General features: G+C 38.1%; 1 long non-coding RNA gene across 1 annotated transcript; it reads left to right on the top strand.

The window, feature by feature from the left end:
- Positions 1 to 1,788, top strand: LOC144248578 (uncharacterized). The gene is made up of 2 exons (XR_013341867.1): positions 1 to 80; positions 1,291 to 1,788. It is a non-coding gene; the product is annotated as an uncharacterized LOC144248578 (long non-coding RNA).
- The last annotated feature ends 21,633 nt before the right edge of the window (positions 1,789 to 23,421 follow it).

The following is a 23,421-nucleotide window of genomic DNA, read 5'->3' as shown; positions in this document are numbered from 1 at the left end:
GGGAGTGCTGATGCTCTTGGTTGCAGTTCTCTCCCCATGGGAAGACTTGTCTGCTTCTGAGTGCAGCCTTAATTACAAAGGTGAGTGTTGGAAATTACTGTCAGCAAGTAAAACAATGAAAAAGTGCCAGGGAAGGGAAATCCTCCAGCTCTGTGAAGCTGCAGCCTCTTCAGGGGTAAATATCTGGGAGGCACCTGCCAGGTGGACGCACAAGAGATTACTTATGGACACAAAACTGCCTTTTTTGTGCCAGGGATTTTTGAAACTATTGAATTATATTCCACACAAGATATGTAAGCATTTTCAGCAATGGTGAGTTTGCTAGATCACTGCCTGATTTTCACACAGGATTGTTTAGTAGTGAAGAAGTTAAATTAAATGTGTACTTCACACTTTGCATGTTCATTTGACTATTTAGGTAAAAAAACAAGGCTATAAACTCCCTGGTATGTTTAAATAAACTTGTATTCTGTGCAGTGTTGTCAAAAAGGAGAACAGTTCCCCTGGAAAAAAAAAAAAAAAAGGTCACTATATGATTTAGCAGGAATTCCCAAACTTCTCCAAATCCAGAACACCCAATTTGTTGTCTAAGCACTCATATTCTTTTAAAGATTTACAGTGATTTATTTTCAGTGTCAGTAACAGCATCATCATTACTGGAAGATCCAACTGTACCACATGTTACTTTAATAAATCATCAACCTTGAAAATCGATACTCCAATGAATTGAATCAAATGAAACCATTTCTGCTGCACAGCTTCACTCACAAAGTCAAAACCTCTGCTGTCCAAGTTCATAAAATTTCTATCATCTGGTTAGACCAGAGCCATCACACACAGCTCCCCAGAGTCAATGTCAAACAAACCTTATCTGTTGATAGATTTATTTTTTTTATGTCAGCCCATCATTGTGCCTGTGTTATATTATGGCATTTGCTTCCTCTGAAGTGACATGAACTGCTGCTTTATTTCATATCCTGAAAAGATACCACAAGTGAGGTCTGACCTGCCCTTTTTCTCTTTGTAGAGTCCTGCATTTCTGTTCTAAAGGAGCCCTGTCCTCCTTTACCTCCTTTTAAATCTGCTCTTGAAGAAAAAAAATAATAACTCTATTTGTTTCTATCAAGTTTGCTCACTGGCCAAGTATGTGGCATAATGAGTGTGTGTATTTTTGTAAAGACATATTTGTCATCTGTGCCAGGATGTTGGAGTTTCTGGTAGGATTTTTTTGGTGTTCACTACATTTTTGGCCTGGAAGTCTCATGGAATTTCTTGTAATTTATTTTCCAGCTGGAATTACATCCTACTAGTGATGAAAAAATTTTTTTGGCTGAGAAACTCTACATTGGTAGACCTTCTGTCACAGCTGTCAAACACAAGGAGAGAAAAGGAATTATTTGCAGAATCACAGGATGGATAATGCAATGATGCCATTATTTGAGTGCTCAAGGATGTTCTACCTGATGAAGAAAATCCAGACAGCATTTCTTTTATAAACTCCATGTCTTTCTCTTTTAAATGTTCCATTTTCACCTACTATGAAGAGACAACAAGCGCATTTATCCAGCCTGAAAGATGAAGCCACAGGCAGAACAACCAATTTTCTATTCTCATGTAATCAGTTTTCCAGCTTCAATTTTAATTTGATGGGAAATACAAAAAAAATTTGGAGCAGTTTGCACTAACTCAGCTGTAATCAGAAATACTGATTTTTGGCTGATTTCAATGCTTGTGCTTACTTGTGGTTCCCTCAAAGACCTGAAAAATAAAAATAAATATATTTTAGCAGCTTTTCTTCCTTGTATTCAGCTGTCATCTCTTGCAACATCCTTAAATAGAAATGTTTGAAAGCTGTGGTGTCCTGTGAGCATGCTGCTGCTGCTGGGGAGAGGCAGGAGAAACCCTTCCCTCTGTGCTTTGATGGTGTTGATCACACAGGGCATTTGGGATTTTCTCCTCTCCTGTGTGTTTTGCCTCATTACTAACTGCAGCACCATGAAATTTTTAAGTCCATACCCACTTTCCTAATTGCTGTGACATTTTGGGTTGAGTTCCATCCTCTCACCTTACAGTCATTTTCCTGGTTGTAAGGAGAAGGGTGGGTGAGCCCTTCCTGTCTTGCAGAGATGTAGGAAAAACCACACCAAGTTTGTGTCCAAATCCAAATCAGAGGATCTGTTTGGTGTCCTTGTCACAGGTTATGCCTCTCCTTGTCAGCACAGGGATGCTTGGAGCATCTGCAAACTCCTGGACTCTTTTCTGCCTGCTCCCCTCTCCCTATTCTGGTGCACTGAAGTTTTCCTGTGCCCATATTCCACCTGCTTGTCTTGATGCCTTCTGGCCATGCTGTGATGGAAAGGGCTGCCTCAGGGCTCTGAGAACTTTAAAGGAGGTCTTGGGAGGTGTTAGAGCCTTGCAGATTTATAGAGTTGTTGCTGGACATCAGAAGTCTGTGAACTTAATAAAGTTTGCCTCGGGGATGTGTGGGTTTAAGGTCTCTGAAAGATTTAGGGATTTAAACATCCTTTTAATAACCAGGTAACTCACCTTTAGATCTTCCAAACCACCCCCCCCCAAAAAAAAAAAAAAAACAAAAAAACCACCAACCAAAAAAAACTATTAAAAATTATCATGCTGGACAGCTACAGTAGATAGGACAAAATTAGACCTGTCTTCCCAAAGCTTTATTTGAAATGTGGGATGTCACTCTGTACCACTACAGTTCCCAGCAAGGTGTAGATTTATACCAGGGGCAGAGACAGAATTTCATTTGATAATGTGAAATGAAAAGGTTGGTCTACATTAGAAATTATTTTTGGAAAAAGATTCTGAGATTCTTACACCTTAAAAATTTTTACTTACTCTGTTTATTTATTTTTAACCAGTACTGGAGTACTTTTAGCTCTGATATTCCTCAGGGTGGCATCTCAGCTGCTATCCAGTGGCTAGTCAGGGAAGAAATCAGTGAATTATCCTAGGTGTTAATTGAGTTTACAGGTTGTTCAGCAGTTCAGCTCAGAGAATGAAGGACATCCATTGCTCAGGTGTCTGAGGACTGCAGGACTCTGGCAAATCAAGGCTGGAACGAGGTGTTTTGTTGGATTAAGGCAGTGCTCAGCGTGCCTTGCTATGGGCACAGTGACAGCAGCTCCTGTTTGTGTCACAGCTGCTTCCGCTCCTTGACCTGTGCTCATGCTGCTGAAATCTTCTTATGAGGAAAGGTTTGATTGAGAGGGTCATTATTCAAAAATGTAATAAAAGTCAGGGGTGTGAAGGAGCAGAGGTCATTTAGATGTCATTAGTTACATGCTATTAAATGGAGATTAGCTTGTGCTCATTACAGATTGAAGAAAGTAGTCCTGGCTCTCTCTTCTGGGTGTGTTGGGCAAAAGAAACAAACATAATCAAAGGAAATGAGTTGTTAGTGGTTCATTATAAGAACTGGGTTAAGACTGTGTTGTTGGAAACTCAGTCATAGCAGGGAGGTTTGTCACCCTGGAGAAATAAATGGAGTTTCAGGCTCTGACAGCAATGTTTTATAGGCTCCAAGGTAAAAGGGATCCTGTTTCTAAGCCACATAAGGAAAAGGTTCATAATATGGGATTCTAATACCAGCCTGAAGACGTTTATTTGTTAGCTCAGAAATTCCACAGAAGAAATAGCAAATCATATAGCACAACAAATGATGTAAAAAAACCCTATCTTCAAAATCCAAAGCACCACATTCATAGCCTTCAAACAAAGCTTTGTGATTTTTTCACACATTGAAAAGGAAACCCTGTAGTCAATTATGATCAAAGGCATCTCAGATCTTCTCTAGCCCCCTCCAATAAGCAGCTCATTTCATTTTCCTACTCCAATTCCAGCTCAGGCCACAGTGATAAAATAATGACAAAGCTGCACTTGAGGGATTGTATCACCCATAGCTTTCCTTTCCTTTTTCTTGAGCACTTATTAATGTATTAGCAGGCTTTCCTGATTACCACAAGGCAGATTGGTTTCTGTAAGAACCAGTCTGGTGAGAGACCTTCAAAAAGCCTGCAGAGATTCACATTCAGTTTTACCTAATATATTTGTATTTCAGTGGTTTTATAAAAAAGAGTGGTGAGACAAACATTTTATATATTAATTTAAAATTTAGGTTTTCTTTGTGGGGAAGGAAGCAGGGAGGAAAGCAGGATGAAAGGTGACCTTAAAGAAGGTGTTTAACAGACCAGGTGTGCTACAATAACTTTATATTTTGAAATTTTACAAGTGCAAATTTGTATGGGGTGAGGTTAATGGCTCTCTGAAAAAGTCCTGCCAGGGGCTGTCTACTTTTAACCAACAGTTCTTAAAATGACAAAATATTAAAGCTTTTCATACAATTAAAACTTGAAAACACCATAAAGCTTACTTCCTTTTTTCCCTTTCTTGAAAAATAAATGAATTCTTGTTATTTTATTCTGTTATTCTTCTCCCTCACTCTCCCATTTTAAATATCATTTTCTACAGCATGGCCTGTAGCACGACTAGTCAAGGTTCCCAATAAATAACAAAAAGGATGTAGATGTTAAAAGGTTCAGTTGCACTGTCTTATTGCACTATCCTGTGCTTTTAATTTCAGCAATTAGCAGCAGTGCCTACTAAATCCCACACAGCCCTTCCCCTATCTGATAAAAAATTATGTGTATGACACAGGATCTTTTGGATTCTCTCTAAAAGGAGGGGGTTAAACTGGGATCTTGAGATGATCTTTTTTTAAGTTTTGTAGTCTGGAGGAAAGTTAATTTGTGAATTTTGCCATGGATGCATCACCTCTTCAGAAAGTAATATTTTTTCAGTGACATTAATTCAGCAAAATGTGTTTTGTAAACCAGTTAGGACTAATTTGTAAAACTTTTCTCTGCACTTGAAATATGAGCTCATCTGCTGCCAGCACTTGTCACATTCTGGGGTTCACTTATTAAATAATGGAGTCTGAGGAATAAATGTAGCAACAAAGTGGCTTTATTAGGTTGGTGGTAATGAACAAGGAGAAGAATTAGAGTAGGAGCAGAAGTGTTTTCTCTGTGTCCCATGGAGGCAAAGAAGCTGTGACCTGTCAGGACCTTCTCTCCCTCCCTCATTTCATGGTGAACGATCAGCATCAGATCTCCTGCACGTCCCCAAACCTGCCTCTCCCATTTCTGATGTCCACAATATTTATGGAAGGTTCTTGTATTTTCACAGCCCCTATGAATCATTTTTAATTACTCGTGCATATGCAGAAACAGCAATTTAGGTCTTGTGGAACCTGATCTTTTGCAGCAGATTTATTTAGTTCTATGCAATACTGCTATAAACTAATTTATACATGGCTGAGCTCTGAAACAAACAATTTGTTCTGTAGGAAGGGAGATTTTGCAAATAGGAATAAATGTAATTAACGATACCAATATTTCATGATAATTTGAAAAAGAATGGCTTTGGGGTTTGATTACCATTTATATGTGCATTAATTTACAGTACTTCAAAACATACTACTCTCTGGTAGCAATTAATATTTAACTTTTTCATGGCAAAGATCTACACACAGAATGCAAAAAAAAATGAGTGAGTGAGGCCTGTAAGATCTCAGAAAAGCACTAAGAGTCAGAGTATGCAGATCTAATGCAAGTCTGGTTTAATAAAGCTTTAATTACATGTTAATTATTTATTCATTAAATTGTTTATCCTCCTATTTTATCAACATCCTCAGGTGTCCCAGCCTAGGAGCTGCAGTTCTTTCAGTGGCTGACAAAACTTCAGGCAGTGAAGTGCTGCAGTGCAGGATTGCATTTAAGCTAAAGTTGTGAGATGACACTTTTAGGTGGAGGAAGAGGAGGTCTTTGACACTTCACAGTACCCAAATTTGTGAATTTTAAAGCTTCTCTGAGACCCTAAAAGTAAAGCCAGTACATTACCAAGGAGCAATACTGAAGTAAAAATTTCACCCTGTAGTTTTCTTGATGGCACCACGGCTCATTTTGAAGTATTCAAAAAAATAAAGAATATCTCTCAGAGATGCCTTCCTCCCACCCATGGAGGAGTCCTCCTGTTGAATGAATCTTTTAAAGACATTTTTTGTGCACAGAGAAAGCTCAGCCCCAAAATTCTCTGGAGTGCTCCAAACAGCAGCACAGTGTAATCAGAATGTTTTGTTCTGAGACCTGCTGAATCACAAGATGTGGTGATTTCTGCCTTGCAAACTGTGCACTGAACACCTGTGTTGAGTGAGTGGATTTTATATCATTGCCCAAATCAAGCTCTGTTCATTCAACCGGGTTTTCGCTCCTTCTCTCCTGCACTGCTTTTTCCTTTAATATTATAATATGCAAAAGAGGATGTGGCACTATCATAGGGGCTTACCCTGTTGTTCTGTACAGTCAGCATTTAAACCTGTATATTCTGTAACCTTAGTAATACTCAGAGTTTATTCCCAGAGTCTAATATTGCATAATGATTTCACCTCTTTTATGGGTAGCATGCAGTGTCCACGCTATCTTATTTTTATGCAGTTATTAAAAAGGAAAAGCAAAATAATATGTCATATACCAAGCTTATTTAAAATTTGCCCTTCTGAGTTTCCCTCCATTATTTTTTATATGTCTTCTCTGCCATGTCAGGTTCATACAGAAGTGTCACAAAATCTTAAGCTGCATAAAATAATAGCAATGCAGTTTAGATTATAGTTAGAAATTGCAACCTCTGAGAAGGGTTTCTTGATTCCAGATTTTGGATGGGGCAGGTGGGAAGACCCTGGCAATCAAACCTATTTATTCAGTTGATTCATTAACAAATAAGCTTTTTCATTAATATGGTATATTAATTCCCAGGCAAGCATAAACCTGACAGATCTTTTCCACAGCCCATAAAATAGAGCCTGGCTCTTGCAGAGACCCAGTGTTTCCAGAGTAAAAAGTTCATTTATCCTGCACTGGACCTTCTCACACATTTCTTCTGCTTTCCTATGCCACAGATACCATTTACTGCTCTTTCCTGTGAGAATTTCCTTCTCCTTCTGGAAGAGCCCTGGGAGTGGTTCTTTCCATGATATTAAACAGACAAATCTGTTTTTGGTGCATGTGCAGTACCCCCCATGGACGAGTGGCTTGTGCTCTGATCCACGGTGCTGCTGCAGGGACAACTCTGAATCCCAACTAAACTGAGCCATTTATTCCTCTGCATCTCTTCCCCTGCCTCCTTCCTGGCCAAGATTTGTACTCAGGGAGACAGATGGATGTTTATGGAATTGTGTTCAGATCTGCACTGCTCCTTCTACCTTCAGTTTTATGAACCTCTGCTGACTTTTAATTTCTTGACAAGGAAGCTGCTGTAAACAACTCATATTTTATGTATCTATGAAATGTAATCATGACTTTTATGATGTTATTGATTGATGGCCTTCACCAGTTGAGCAGGGAGGGTTGGAAGATTCCAGACATGGCAGGAATGGGCGACTGCTTTGAGATATTTGGTATCTGTGCAAGATGCTTGATGTCTCCAAAGGGATTTCTGAAAATAAATCAGGTCTGCTCCTCAACAACCCCTAAGTTTCCAGTGAACATGGCAGACTCAGCTTCCAAAGGTGGCCTTCTAGGAGAGGCATCAAACAGAGCAAGTTTTCAGACCCTTTTACTGCATTTTTATCACATTGTTATTGTTCTCTGTGGTTTTCTTTAGATAGCTGCCAAATTTTGTCTGACTGCCATAGACATAACCTGTCTAGGAAAGTCCACAAGTATTCTAAAACCTTTGTCCATACCTTTGCTAAAAATTCAGTCCCAAAAACCAGAATTCCACAAAGGCTCAGATGCAGGCTACCCTCTGCAGTGACCTGCACTCTTTTTAAAGCAGAGGAAGCAACTTCACTTTTTATACAGATAATTCACAGGCTGTGTATCGAAAAAATTTATAATTGAGGGTGATCATACAGACAACTTCATGGCTGCTTAGAATGAGAGCTTGTTGGAAATACTTGAAAATTCCATTTATTTTATCTTTGAAAAAGCCTGGTTAAAAAAAAAAAATCACTGGCTGCTTTTATATTATGATCAGTTTTGGCACATATAGATGGAGGAGGGTGTAAATATTGTATTTTTAATTGCTGTTGCACAAAACACATGCACACAGCACCCTCCTCTCTCTCTCCTCATCTCCCTCCCTTCTCTCTGCCCTCTCTTCCTCCCACCTCTCTCTCTCCTAATTGAGCCCTTCCAGTACCTGAAGGGAGCCCTCCAAAAATATGGAGAGGCACAAATTACAAGAGACACTGGCTTGAAATTAAAATAATGTTTAGATTAGATATTAGGAGGATGTTTTTTACTGTGAGAGTGGCAGGCCCTGGCACAGGGTGCCCAGAGCAGCTGTGGCTGCCCCTGGATCCCTGGAAGTGTCCCAGGCCAGGTTGGACAGGGCTTGGAGCAGCCTGGGACAGTGGGAGGTGTCCCTGCAATGGCAGGGGTGGCACTGGATGGGCTTTAAGGTCCCTCCCAACCAAGCATCCTGTTTCTTTATTTTATTTCTTTATTTTTTATTTCCAAAGACAGGCATATTTCTTCATTGTGGAAACTGGCAACCAAGCCCATCCAAGTCCACCAGGGCTCCTGGTTGCTTCAAAAATGTCACAAATTCCCAAGTGGTCTTTATGAGTCTCTGCCATCACCTGAATCATTGAAATGCAAGAATGCCAATGATTAAATCCTGTTGCAACCTCTATCACAATTGGGTGGAGGTCTGTGTGTTTTTGTTTTTTGGATCTGGGGGTTTTATTTGTTTTTAACTTGGTAGAACTATTTGTATTGTATGGTATTTCATATGTATACATATGTAATATGTGTTGTATTGTATTGTATTGATATGTAGAACTATTTAGTGTCAGATGCAGTTTGTTTTGTGGAGTCAGACTATGTTTTTAACGCTGGTGAAGGTGCCTCCAGGCACTGGTTATGTGCCTCTCATAAATAAAGTGTTGTCCTGCTGCTCAAGTGACTTTTCATACATGGATTCATGTATTACAGAGAGGGAGGAAATGCTAAATTCACTCCCCTCAGGGTAACTAAGAAGAGGTATTTAGGATGGCAGAATAGATATAAATAGTGCAGTACTTGGGTATCAACACCACATTTTCCTCAGCTGAAGTGTAGCAAGCTGACATTTTCTTCTCCCTAATTACTTTTGTACATTCCTTCAACACATAAACCCAGCAATAATTCCTTTTCAGAAAGTCTAACTTTGCTGTGCAGGCCCCTTTTAAAGTGATTTTACTGAGAAAAACAAAAGAAGGTTTAAGCTGTCCTATGAGTACAACTGATTCCTCAAAAAAACTCCTTCATTCTGTGGCAGTCTATTGTTCTGTCAAAGAATTTCACTCACTTCAAAAAGATTTATGCTGAACTGCAGGTGTCCTTTTCTCTTTTTGTTTGTCATGATATAGATGCATTCTCTTTGCAAAGGAGGTTCAGTTACTATTGAGTTACTATAATATTTTTGTTTCCATTTATATTTTATTCAGCCCTTCCTTTTTTTTTTTCCCTTTCACTTTTTTTCCATTCCTATCTTGAAAATAGATAGGAGTACAAGTGTAGCTTCAAGATTAGATCAACAAAAGCAGTGCTCACTTTTCCACTGAAAAACTGTCTTTTGCTGAGCACCAATTTGGCAACTTTGGGAGATAAATGACAGTAGATTAAAAACATTGGGTCCCTGTGCCCTTTTCATTCCATTAAGAGCTAACATGTGTATAATTACCAAAGCAAATGTGCAGCAGGCAATCATGTAAATACCAATAAAGGTTTCTTAGTGGCAAAGCTGATTTCATGTAAATAACTCCCCTTAATTTGTTTTAATTAAAAAAAAAAACTAATTACAGAGACCAGCTTACGTCGATCAGCATGTTCAGATGAATACTGGTATAGGTCAGCCATAAATAAATTTAAAAATTAGGAAATAATCTATGTAAAGAATTTTTTTTCAAAATAGTGTCAGATAAGAAAAGTTGATTTAGACTACTGGCACTGGATGAATGTTGTTGGATTCATCCCAGGCAGTTAAAGAGTGAAGGAAAGATGAAAATAATTTAACTGGAAAAAAAGGAGAAAAAACCCAACAAAGCAACACACTCCCTCCTTTTCTGCCTTCTCTTCCTCCCTCCCTCCTTCCATTGTCTCCCCAAAAATATCCATCATGTGTTCCTCTTGCTACTGGGGACATGAAACAAAGTCTTAATCTGAGTAAAACAGATTTTCAGATATTTAAAAGAAATAACAGCGGCCTAGTGGCAAATTTGACTTAGTGGTGTTTTTATTATTATCTAGAAAAATATGGAAAAACTGACTTGTCCTGTTATTCAGACAAGGAAAATATATTTTTCAAAAAGGATTTTATGATAGAATGGACTAGATACTAATTAAGTGAATTTTCTAATTTCTAGTCTTCCTTTAATAATTTCAGTATTTTAAAAATACTTTGAAAATCAAAGATTAGCAGGACTATCACCAGTAAGGAAAAACAATACAGAATGAATAGATAAATGTAAGGTTCTTTCCCCACAAGAAGAGTTCAGATAAAAACAGATAAGAATTTTCTTTTTATTTTTAAATCCTGTGATTTTCCTTCTGTTCTTTGAAGGTAAGATTTATGTGATCATATTGTTTATCTCCTGCTCCAATAAATTTTTGACCTTGCCAGTGATTTTAAGCCAAATTTCACAAAGGATTAGAGGTCTCAAAGCTTTGGTTAAAAAAAAAAAAAAGTCAAATAAGGGTGGCAAGGAAGAAGGGAGAAGATAATGGTGAGCTCTGAATTTGATGCCATTGTTAAACATGAAAAAATCTCCAATCTATGTAAATATTGCCCTTTTTTTTTATTACTCTAAAGAGAAGATGAAAGAAAGCAACTTGCCCCAAAAATATTAAAGTTTGTATATTTATTACCAAATTTTTAAGAAGGTCCATATGGATTTTTTGCAACAATTTTTGATATTAATTAATTTCTACAAAGAAGTGCAATAACTTTAACAGCTCTTAGAAGATGAAAGCTTCTCAGTCCACTTCTAATACAGAGGTGAAAAGGTATAGAAATTTCATGTTCAAATTCTTGCTTTTTTTTTGTCTCTTTTTCCCAACAAGACTTGAGTTCCCTAAATGCCTTGGGTGAGGGATTGAACACCAGTGAGAATTTACTTGTTCCCTGGGATAGAAAAGTTTGAACTGTACAACACAAATTGTCTCTGTAGCTCCATGAGTAAAGATGTAAATTAAATACCTGAAATTGCTCACAGGGTATCACCAGAGAAAACTGGGGCTTTATTCTAGTGCTAAAAATAGGAAGTTTAGCATTTCATGGGAGGAGATAATTTCCTAAAAATCTGACGATTCAAAATTCAGCAGTAGGTCATGACCCACCGTGTCTGCCAAACCTCAGAAAAGAAAAACAGCTGTGCATTTGCACAGCCCAGGAAGAAGTTTTATTAATGAGTTAATGAGTTTTATTTCTCATTAACATATTCTGATGTGATTTCTAATAAATTAAATTTATCTCCTCAAGCTGAGTTTTGCCAGTGACAGTAACAGGTGAGTGATCCCTCCCTGCCCTCTGGACAGATGCATCTTCTCTCACCTGTCCAGCTGAGGATGGGAGTGATAGAGCAGCTTTTGTGGGCACCTGGTGTCCAGGCAGAGCCAAAACCCCACAGCCTAGAAGGCTGTAGCTGCAGCTGTGTTGTTTAAAATATTACATGAAAAAAAGCTTTCAATCAAGGCCACTCTTTCAGTGGCAGAAGATGAAACAGTTTACTGGTTTGTATCTTTTCCCCAGATATTGTTATCCTCGGCCATACATCATTCTGCTGCATTTTCACAAAAAGCCATTGATTTAAGCATGACTTGGGAGGCAGAAGGATGTTCAGCAGAGTGATTGCTCTGGTGGAATCGTGAGCTGTGCTCAGGAGCTGTGGGAAAGCATACAACTTGTTAAACACATTATAGATTTACTGTCTTCTGTGGATATGTCACTGCCAGTGACTTCTCAGTTCAGACAGCATCTTCTTTTAAAAGTGGAGCCCCTGTTCTTCCACCCAAAAAGGTTCTGGTGCACTGAGATTTGTGTCTGTGGTCAAGTGCACATATACACAATATTTTTGCATTCCTTCATCCACTTGAAAAAAAGGAAAGGAAGTTTTCTTTTCTTAATCTGAGGCAGTTCAGTGGGAGAGGCTGAGTTACACTCCTCTGCCTCCTACGATCAATTGGTTTTCTCTTTGAAAATGAAGTCACACAAAAGCTCAGCAGGGCAGATCTTCTGTGCTTCATAGCTCTGCTCTACCTGCAGCAGAATCCTATTTACAGCCAGCAGTGGATTGAAAAGAGTATCAGGCTGAGATCAGCACCTTCAGTGCTTACACACAGCCTGGCCTCCTGCTTGATTGATAGAGTACAAGTTTTCCTTGGAGGTTCAATAAGGAGGACTGAAATTGATGTCTTTACCTCTGTGGTACCCGCTGGTATGTTCAGCTGAATAAATAAAATATGGTTCCCTGTCCTAGAAAGCAAAAGAGTAGATCCAGCTGCCCCAGATTTCAGCAGCAGCATTTTATTTATGCAGCTGTAAAACATATTCATGTCTTTAAATGTATCCTCTGGAAGGGAAATACAAATATTTGGAGAACACTGGAAGTGTGCTGAGGCATTAGAGGTAAAATGGTTGCAATCTATGCTACCCTAAATTTCAGTTTATCAGGCTTTCACTTTCGGGGAGAGGTGTTGCTCAAGAGGGGAGTGGAAGATAGGACAAGGTTTTGTGTTGCTGGAGAATTTTCCCATCATCTTTGCCCCCAATCCTTTGCAAGGAATGTTTTGTCTTTCCAAAAGCCTGGAGTTAGCAAGTTAGTGTGCTGAGAGCAGGAATGTATTGTGGGCCTCAGTGAAATGAGTCTTTTCACTACCAGGATCAGCTTTTACTTAAAATAGCATCATTGTCATTCCATAGGAGGGGAGAAATAACAGCTGAGTCTCAAGAAAAATAAACAGCCATCAGCATGTTCTGCAAACAGAGATGAGAAATGTCCATTATAATCACCGTGAACATCCTGTGCATGTATAGGGTTGCAATACAAGCAAAACAATGTAAATGCTAAACCCCTGGTCCAGATGAAAAAAATCAATCTCAGCTTTCCCCCAAGAGTGTATTGCTGTTCTGAGTGCTGTCTCCAGGTGCCTCTCACCTCTCAGAGCTGGTTTGTGTGGGGAAAGGCAGATGAGGCCCATCATGGCATTAAAGAACACCAGGGATGGGATTGATCTCATCCATCTGAGCCAGCTGTGGGTTAAAAGGCAGCTCTGGTTTAATGTTTTACCAATCAGATATTGTAAGAGCTGATAACCACTCACCTACCTGAAACACTCGTTAGCATTTAGTTTGTTCTCAAGAGTACAGAAAAAGCAAAATGTGAATAAAACACAGAGAAAAGTGAGTTTAAGAGGGATGCCAGCATGGAGACCAAGGGCACCTCTGAAAGCATCACTGTGCTCCAATCACTGGCATTTTTTAGTACCCTACACACTCTAAATACATGAAATATATCTGATGACGCAGTGTTTTACTGGTTGTGCAATATTTCAGCTACTGGCAGACACAAACTGAGCAAAAAATATCAATACACCCCTGAGATAATCACACTTCTGCCCACAGAAGGGTTTTTTATCTACCCTAGTCATTAGAACATGGCCAAGCATAAGGGGCTGTGAGTCCAGTACCAGCACCTCAAACTTTTACCCATTGTGAGCAGGCTTTAAATAAAATCAGATTTAGGCTCCTATTCAGTTTAAAAGGTCTTTTTCCTGTGCAGCTGATGTCAGGCTGTAACTGTCTCCCCTTTGGTGGATTGAAGTTGTCTCTTTGCTGCTGTTTGTCCTGTGAGACCACCAGAGAAATCCATTTTTTTTCCCGAAATCCTGGTCCTTATTTATGTCCTCTTGTGTGTACATATTTAGGTTCCTTCTAATAATGTTCCCTAATATAATATAATTATGTTGTCATTGAATGTACAGGACAACTACAATTATGGTTTTTGTTTTCTTCAAGAAGATAAAAAAGCCCTTACCCTAGGCCATGTTCTAAGTGCTGAAATTTAGAGAAAAATGTTTCTAGATTAATGTTTTATTTATGCCTTTAAAAGTAACAGAATCACTTTAAAATGAGATGTGTCAAACAGAGGGAAGAAATCATTAAATCGCTTTTTAAATCACTTTATTAAACCATTGAAGAAGAATTCAGGTACAGTATATGATTTTATTTATATATATATATATATATATATATATATATATATATGTATATGTATACATATATATACTCACACACACACACACACACACACACACACATATATATATATATGTATGTATATAATAATATAATACTCTGGTCTTTTTCCTGTAGACTTCCTCTATAATGAATGGGCAGAAACACGCAATTTAGAATGTGATTATCCTGATCCTTTTATCTGCTTCAAGATGACATGAATCATGTGTTATAAGAACTGAATTCTCCCCACTGAGAAAGAGGTATTTATATTCTCTATATAGCAAAATAAGGATGAAATATTCAAATACAGATGTCTTCATTTGGACCATAGAGAGCTAAATAGAATCCTATTCCCACGTGCTGCAAAACTTGGGGAAAAAAAATCCTGTAGCCATAATTGCAAATTTTTATAAATCTACTAGTGTTGCAAGGCTTGCAAATCTTTTCTTGTGCCACAAGCAAAAGCTCAATTTGAGTGTCAAGTCAGTTATTTTGTAGTCTGAATGGGAATGACATGCTCCTGAAAACCTGCACCTCTCTGCAGCTGCTGAGCCCACCAGAAAAGTGCACTGAGCTGCTGCACGTGCCACTGCTGAGAGAAACGTGCCTCTTGCACAGAACAGCTTTAACAGGAGCAGCTGCCTGTGAAGTGCTGGGTTTGCTCTGCACCGTGGGGGGATCACTGATATGAGAGTGGATGTCTTGGCTGAGCTCAACCAGAAACCATCCTTGTGTTAATTTGGAGGGACAGGTTCTGCCAAGCCTCACTGTCTCAGTTTTCAGGATTTGGGAGGCTTTCAGCCTTGTCTTCAATTGATCATTTTTACTCTGTTGAAATCAGTGACTTGTCACCACTTGTTCTCTGGAGATGCTTTACTTTTTCTCCATCTCTGTAAAGACCTATGATTTCCCCTTGTTCAAAATCACTTCAGAAAGGCTACATAATTTATCTGGTTTTATTACTCAAGAATTTTGCCTCTTTTCTTCATGGAAAAGCCATACTGGAAAAATTCTATCCAAGTGCTCCTTCTGTGAATGTGCTCCAGTCTTAAGAGAGGTTTTGTACATTGGCCTTTTTTTAACTGAAGCATTGAACACCAGAATAAAATCAGAGAGCACAGAATGAATAAAACTGTGAAGGGCTCACAGCCAAACCAACACAGGGAGGTGGGAATATAAAGATGATGGTGGCCTGGATCTGAAAGTCAGTGACTGCTTGAGATTGCTCATTCCTAATCTTTGACACCTCTATCTGTTTTTCTTACTGTTCTTGAGAAACTTCTGCAGCATAACAAATCAAAAAGACATTTTGTATTACAAATTTAGTCCAGACCCTCTCTCTCTTCAGGTTGTCTGCATTTCATGAAGGGAAACAAAAGAAACAAACGCCAAAACCCATCAAATTTTGTTTTGATCTTCAGGCACAGGCTCAATTATTATTAAAATGAGTCTGGTTATTAAAAAACCAGCGCAGTATTTACACTTTTCTTTCTGCCTTGACAGACTTGCCCAATTCCTATAGAAGATTAAGGACATACATATATCTGTCCCATCAGAAATGCTTTCCATCAAGTTTATTTATATGGCACTGGTAAACTAATACTCAAGTCATTTGATCATTCATTAATATTGTTTTTTGGAGAGTTTTTCTTAATTTACTCATTAAAAGAATTGTGATGCCAGATTTATAATTTTAGAGATAATAGTCTTGTCTAGGTACATTTACATTACAAGCTATAGAATTTAATTTCTCTGGGACAACACCTCAGATATAAGATATTTTTGGTCTGACAGTCATTTTTTTCTCTAATTTCACTCACGACTTCCCACAGTTGTTTTAAACTAGTCAGTTCATGGGAATCTGAATAAAGGCATTTTAATAACTGTACGTAGATCAGCTGTCACTGTTTTTCTGAGCTGTTTTAGTTATTAAACTCAGTAATATTTTCTCTCTGAGTTGCTGTGTTTCTCCTAGGCAATCTTGGTTTCACTCCCTCATTCTTGTTACCTTTTGATAGCAGCTGAAATGTTGTCCTACAACCCTCAAGAAAACATAACCAAGGAGGAAACCTGTAATTTCATTCTAATTTAAAATAATTGAATACTGAAAATCCATACTCTTCATCAAAAGAATCACAAAGTCTAATAAGACTCCAAAAGTCCAGAGTCCTCTGTTGAAAAAGGTGTGCAAATCTTTCCTGTAAATGATGCCTTCTGCTAATATTTCACTTACTCTTACAAAATTTTTCACTTTCTCTTACAAAATTTTTCACTTCACTGGAATTGGAAATACATAAATCAGGTAGAAACATTGGGACTGAAGCCATTCCTATTTGCTGTAAGAATCAGAAATGTTATCTTCAATGTTTATACTTAATTAATAAAACCTTTGCAGCTTTCTTTAGTAGGAAAGGAGCTTTACCTTTATTTCACCACTCTAATGAACAGCTCCAGAATAAAAATTTAGGCAAAATATGCTTTTGGTTTATTTTAAAGTGCTACCTGTTCTGTGAATGAGATCAGTGAGGGTCTCTCCCTAGACTACTCTGGGATTAAATTCAAGACAGACTTGCAGAATATCCCAGTGAACACAGTTCCTGCATTCCCAGTAACTCTTTATATCTGAAATCCCAAGAAGGGCAGATGGGAGTACTGTGTAAACACTTTTGAATGAGACAAAGTCCATAATATATTTTATCAAAATTCTTTCAACTTCTAATGGATTAAACTAGTATTATACTTGAATTTTGCAAGAGATTTTTTTTGTCATTCCAAAAGAAAGTCAGGAGCATGTTCCTTCTGCTCTGTTTTCATTAAAATGTTTTAAAGATCTGTTATAGAGAAGAATCACTACCTTAATCTGTATTTGGCTAATTAAGGACACCTCAAAGCATGTGAGAGCATTAGCCACAATCTCACCAAATATAAATGTTTAAAAATCATTGGCCTGCATTAGGAGCTTTGTGGGATTTCTAAATATGTTCCACGGTCCTGTGACAGTTTTGTAAATATTTTTCTGGTTTTCATCTTAGGCAGAATTGCTTCTGTATCAAGTTAGAGGCTGTATTCCTACTCACTGTTTTCTTGGATATTTGTTCCTAACAGTATTTTTTGTTTGTTTCTGATTTATTCTTATTTATTTTGAGCTTGTGGAGTGATCCACAACTGACTTTGCTGTCAGCAGATTTCATTTGTGTGTGAATTCCTCACTCTCCTTTCATAAGCTTGATTTATGGCTTGTCTTTGAACCTGTTCATTTCATCTTGTACTTAATGTGAATTTGAGACAGAGCTGTACTAATTTGTCATCTTTTGCTACATAAAGTTTTCTCCTCTGTACTTCCCCCTTTTCATTCATTTTGAAATGTACAGCTTAGAGTAAGACTAAGAACTGACTGTTGATTTCCTCTTAATATTTTTAATATTTAAAATTTTCTTAGGCTCTTTGAAAAGCTAAAAATTTGGCCACCCTAAGGCTTTTTCCTGGTTGGACTTGATGAACCTTTTGGGTCCTTTCCAGCTCGGAATCCTCTGTGATAATCTGTGATAATTGGGAAAATCAACTGCTAAAAAGTAATGAATACAGAGGCACCTGTTTGGCATGGTCCTGCTTATTATATGGAATATAAATGTAGTCAAAATGAGGTGACTGGTAATTAATTCCATTAGAAAGAAATCGGAGTCTCTAGGCTGTGATGTAAAATACTCTTTCTATCCTTGTGATGAGCTGTTGAGGCACTTTTCTTTCTAAACTGAATTTCTTTCAAGGGTGTATTCCATTGAGTTAACCTCTGCCTTCAGCACGCCTGAGCAAATTTTTGGCATGATTTATTCTTTAATTACTTATTTGGATGGGTTTTCTGTGAGGCTTCTTACTTGGCTGATAGTTAGATATGAAGTTAAGTCTTAGCCACACAAGAGGTTTGAACTGTAAGACAGAGCAGCCCAGAGGTTCATTTTACCTTTAATACATTTAATTTAGTGAGGTTTTGCAGAAATGTTTTTGGAGCAATAGAAGTTTTATCATTAAAGAAATAATATTTTTTTTTATAAAGGTCACATTGATATGCACTTACCTTGTCCCAGAAAAGATGTTTGCTCAGGTGTTGCCTTCAGAAGCTGTTATACAGTTTGGCTTGTGGACCTAAATAATTATTAGATATACCATGGAGAGTGGAGGATTGACAAGAAATAGGTGAGCAATGGAAAGTAAAAGCAGGGAGAGAAGAATATGAAGTGAAGTCCAAAGTGAGAAATTTTCCAGGACAGAATACAAGAGGAAAAATATTAAAAGAATGAAAATTAGTCATTATACCTTTGAAAGCTTTTGTGGGATAATAGAAGTACATGTAACGGGAAGATATTGAAATTTGAAGAGCTTTTTTTATTAGGATAATCCTGGGTTTATGTGGGAAAATGTTCATTTTCTTGTTGGTATCTGGTATATGGGCAATTCCATAACCCTGGAAACAAATCTTTCTGAATGGACTCTGCACAAGGAAGAAAAATTGTTTCATTCATCTAAAAATTAGATATACTTATCAATACTGTAAAACTTTGTACTCTGCTGCGAAACACTTTATAGAAATAGAAGTCCTTGAGAAAGGTTTGCATTGTAAGCAGATAAGCAATTAAGGAAAAAGAGTATGTTACCATAACAGCTTCTTATTGACCCTTTTATTGAACATAAGAATCTCAGAAGTACCTCATATTTTAGTGGTATTTCACAGAGTTATAAAGTAGACAGAGGAAGTGATACATAAAACCGCTCTTCATATTTAGTTGAAAAAACTACACATTCAGCTTCTGAAAAGCAATTGTCTTTTTGCTATATTTAATTTCTTCTTTGCCTCTTTTGAAAGTCAGCAAATATAAAGAAAAAAAATTTAAAAGGTACTTATTTGCAACTTCCTGCCTCTGGTCCAGGCTCCTCCTTCTGTGTGTGAAGACAGCAAGAAGATAGACCTGCTACTGGTCAAAAAGATATTGTGAATGTTGAAAGGGCTTCTTGGTAAATTCTAATAGGGCTGAATGGGAGCTTTTTAATAGTTACAGGCTTGGCTGGAAGAGGCAGCAGAGCTAAAACCAGACTCAAAGCAATGACAGAAAGTTCCTCACAGCAGCTTGTCCTTCAAACCAGTGGGGAGGCTGTTGCTGAGCAGCCTTGCCAGGACAGCGCCGTGCACGCCCTTTAACATGCGCTGCTTGCTCATCATCAGCTTGATGCCAAGGTCTGCTCTTGAAAAGCATGAAGCTCTCTGCTCCTGCATTCAGTAACCATGCACTCTTGTCCCACCACTGCTGAAGAACATGTAAAAAAACCCCAAAAGTGGTCTTTCCTAATTCCTATTAAAGAGTTCAGAACTTTGAAGCAGCCTTCTCTGAAGCCTGACAAGCGTGTGCTTCTGGTGCTGCGTACCTCGAGAGTTGGGAGAGAATTCTGATGTTTGATTTTGGGTTCTGCCCTGCTCTAGCACAGAAATGTTTGCCCTTTCTTTAGCTGGAATAACTGTGATGAGTTATTCAGCTGCACCGGGGAGCCTCTGGGGAGCAAAACCTGTTTGTGTGTTTGGACAGAAATCTCCGCGAGGTACGGGAACAAAGCTGATGGGATCTGACAGTGCCCACTGGGGACACACCAAACTCATGGACAGCAGCAGGATCTGGAGTTTGGTCACAGCATAAGCAAAGAGTGTCTAAACCCATCCATCTACCACTGTGACAGTCCCCTGGAGCTGCTCCCTTCACCTTTGTTAATCACATGCAAAGGATTGGGCTGAGACAAGCAGAGAGCTGATCTCTGCTGGCCACAAACTGATGCCTTCAAGGTTTACACTGCAGTAGCTTCAGCAGAAAATCTGTTAAGCTCATTCTCACATTCCCATTATTGGCATGTAGTTCATTGCAGCTACCTGAGCTATCTGTTGGATTAGCTTTTTTTTTTTTTTTTTTTTTTTTTTCAGTTAAATCAATCATTAACAGCCTATGTTGGGTGTGAAGTGCATTAGGATATTCTTACAGCTGCACATTTTAGACATCTGGACAACACTGATTATGAATGGTTCAGGTGCAGATGGGGATTTCTTTTTTTTCTGTTTTAGCTTTTTCCTTTTTTTTTAATTAGGGTCGTGTATCTTATATATATCTTGTGAGTATGTCCTGTCTGTGCCAGTCCTGCTGCAACAGGACCATAGTAAAGGAGGGTTTAATGGTGACAGCAAAAAGGAAAAGAGATTCTGACCCTTCTGAAATGCATTACTGAGAGTGAATAAGAAGAGGAAATAGGTGGGATAAGATCAAATTCGGAGAGGGGAAAGGTTACAACAAAAGTAGTACAGGAAAAATGCAAGAAAGACTTTTTCACTGAAGTCCTCCATCTTGTGAAGGGTGGTGTTTGCCTGTTTATGCATAAAATTTCATTTTGCTGAGGCATCAGGTATCTCTGGACTGGTTTACCCCTCATGAACCATATTAGGATGGTGGAGACACACGTGTGTATGCATGCTATATGAATATTAGGTCACTATATGAAAGAATCTAAATTCTGCCAACAGTGTGACAACAGATAACAAACTTTGTGCTGAATCTTTATTTTTTCCCTATTGAACAAAATTCCCTTTTCCTGTACTCTCAGTTCTTAATTGCAGTGCTCAAAGTTGTTCTGAGCTTCTGCTTCCTTTAATTGATTTGAGGTGACAAATAGCATATCTCCAAGGAAGACCCAAATTAAAGGCCACATTAGTGCAGAGTCTTCAGCTCCGTACAAGATTATAATAAAACTTTACTCCTTGTCTCTACTGAGAATAGCCACCAGCCTTTTCAAGTTTTTTTTCACCCTCCCAAAGTACAAAATTGGTAAAGCTCATCAAGGCTTAGGGCTTGAGTTTAGCAGTTCTGTGGATTCTGCTGCTCTCTCACTCCTATCCTGGCTGACAAATCTTTAATGGTAACAGCAGCTCTCTCTCTCCTTGACTATTATTTCAGAAGATGATTTAAGAAAGCACTTAATAGCCTTAATGAGGACAGTAAATGATCCCAGTGGAACCGATATGCAAATATTTTTTTAGTGCCCTGCTGAATCAGGTTTGCAAGTCTTATTTCTAACCTCAGCGGTAGAACCACAATTTTCCTGCTTCTAACCACTTTCCCTCACCAAAGAAGGTTCATTTGGGAACAACTAATGCTTTTCCAATAACCTACAAGGCACTCCAGCTGAACATTTCTATGCTTAGTAAATATTCAGTTGCTAAGAAGAGTAATGAATCCTCAAGTGTACATAAGAATGATTTATTGCATAATGTGAATTTACAGCCCATTACGGGAAATAATTACATTCCACTAATTACAAAACTTAGTAGTCACTCCAGCCTAGGAAACAGCAGTGTGAGCAAGCAGATTTGCAGCCATGCATTCAAAAGAATGAACTACATGAGAAGCAGTTAGCTGAAAATCAGTTTACCATTTAACCCCAGCTCAATTCAGAGGACTAATTCATGGCAAAGTTGTTTTGAATTAGGTTTTATCCCATGGTCAACTTTTCTAAAAAGTTGAGGGAATGGGATCATTAAAGAGAATGAGAGCATATTCAGAAAGTTCATCAAGCCTTCAGATTCACCATAATTCTGATAGAGTCCCTCAGGAAGAAAAAAAGACTTTTTTGCCCTTGGTGTGGGTGGTTTTTGTAATGAGTTTGTAATAATTTGCTTTCCTCTATACAGTGCGAACACACTCCTGTGTCAGGTCCTGTTGTGCACGCTGGGCAGGCAGTGCAAGGCTTGGTTCTCTCCTTTGGGCTGAGGAAATGATGGGTAAGTGCCAGAATCAATTCTGTAAATCTGCACAGCAAAGGGCAACAAGTCTTCCTGGAGATTTCCAGCTGAAATGTAGGCAGTACGTATTTTACTCTTTGAGCATTTATTTTACTCTGTCAGCATCTTGACAAGGCTGCACAGGGTGGTGTGGGCTGCAGGTTCTGCAAGTGAGATATGGAATTTAGGAGACAGATTTTAGAGCAGGATCTGTTAAATTAAACAGGAAAATTGCCAAGGACTATTTCAGTTTGATAGAATGGCATCTAATAGGAAGTGGAGAATGTTAATTGATATAAAGGTTTTGATGCTTAGTAAAATGAATGTGATGCAAAAAGAAGAGCCACCCATTCTGTGGAGTGGTCTGTTTAACCTTCAGAGTGACTCTTGTGGTTTATAAGAATAATTTCTTGGCAGATTATTTGTTTTGTCCTGGACCTGAGAAATTAAAACCATCTTTCACTGACCAAAAAAGTTCCAATTTAGCAAGATCCAGAGAGGAACAGCAGATTGCCAGCAAATTGTCAATCAGTGTGCAAATAGTAGAGAGTGTATGGCAAAACTGTTGTTTTTTGGATGCATGCACATTGCAGAAGAGGTTAAATGATAATACTGTCCAAAGCTGATAAATTCTCTTGGAGAATAAGATAACTTTAAGAGGACAATCAGTTGCCCAAGGCTTATTTAAACACTTTTAAATTTAAACTGCAACCTTTGCTTCCATAACTGAACAAATTCTCATCAGTGTGAAACTGGAATAGCCATTATTTGGGCTACTAATGGATACCAGACACATTCACAGGTTTGAAAATTCTGCTTTTGATCTTATCAAGACATAGGAGAAATGCAGTCTTTTTGTAAGTATAGAACACACAAAATATTGTTATGTATTTGTAGCCAAAGGCATTGTTTCAAAACATAAGTCCCATGACAAGTTTCAGTGCATTTGCAAACAGCTGATCAGGGATTGAGATTTTATTTTCTTATTAAAAATTCTGTAAATTTAAGATTTTAACAAAGGTGATTTTTTTTTCTCTACCCACGTCAAACAAATATTATTTCAGAATGAAAACATATGTCATTAAATGCCAACTGGCCTCAGCTCTAGCCAAGTTAGTTGATGCAAATGACTTTCATCTCTCTCTTTCATCTGGTGCTTTCCTTTCTTGCTTGCCATAAAATTATCAATGAAGTAGGAATGCCAAAAAATACCTACCTGTAATCCTTTGTTAATTAGTCCAAGTCCATCAGGTGCTAAGATTTACAGCTCCTGTATGGAAAATGGATTTTTCTTTTCTGCCTGCTAATCC

The sequence above is a fragment of the Lonchura striata genome, chromosome 2, assembly GCF_046129695.1.
Source record: "Lonchura striata isolate bLonStr1 chromosome 2, bLonStr1.mat, whole genome shotgun sequence".
In the NCBI taxonomy this organism is placed as follows: domain Eukaryota; kingdom Metazoa; phylum Chordata; class Aves; order Passeriformes; family Estrildidae; genus Lonchura; species Lonchura striata.
Note: the sequence above shows the minus strand (reverse complement) of the source record. Positions and strands in the feature narration are given on the sequence as shown.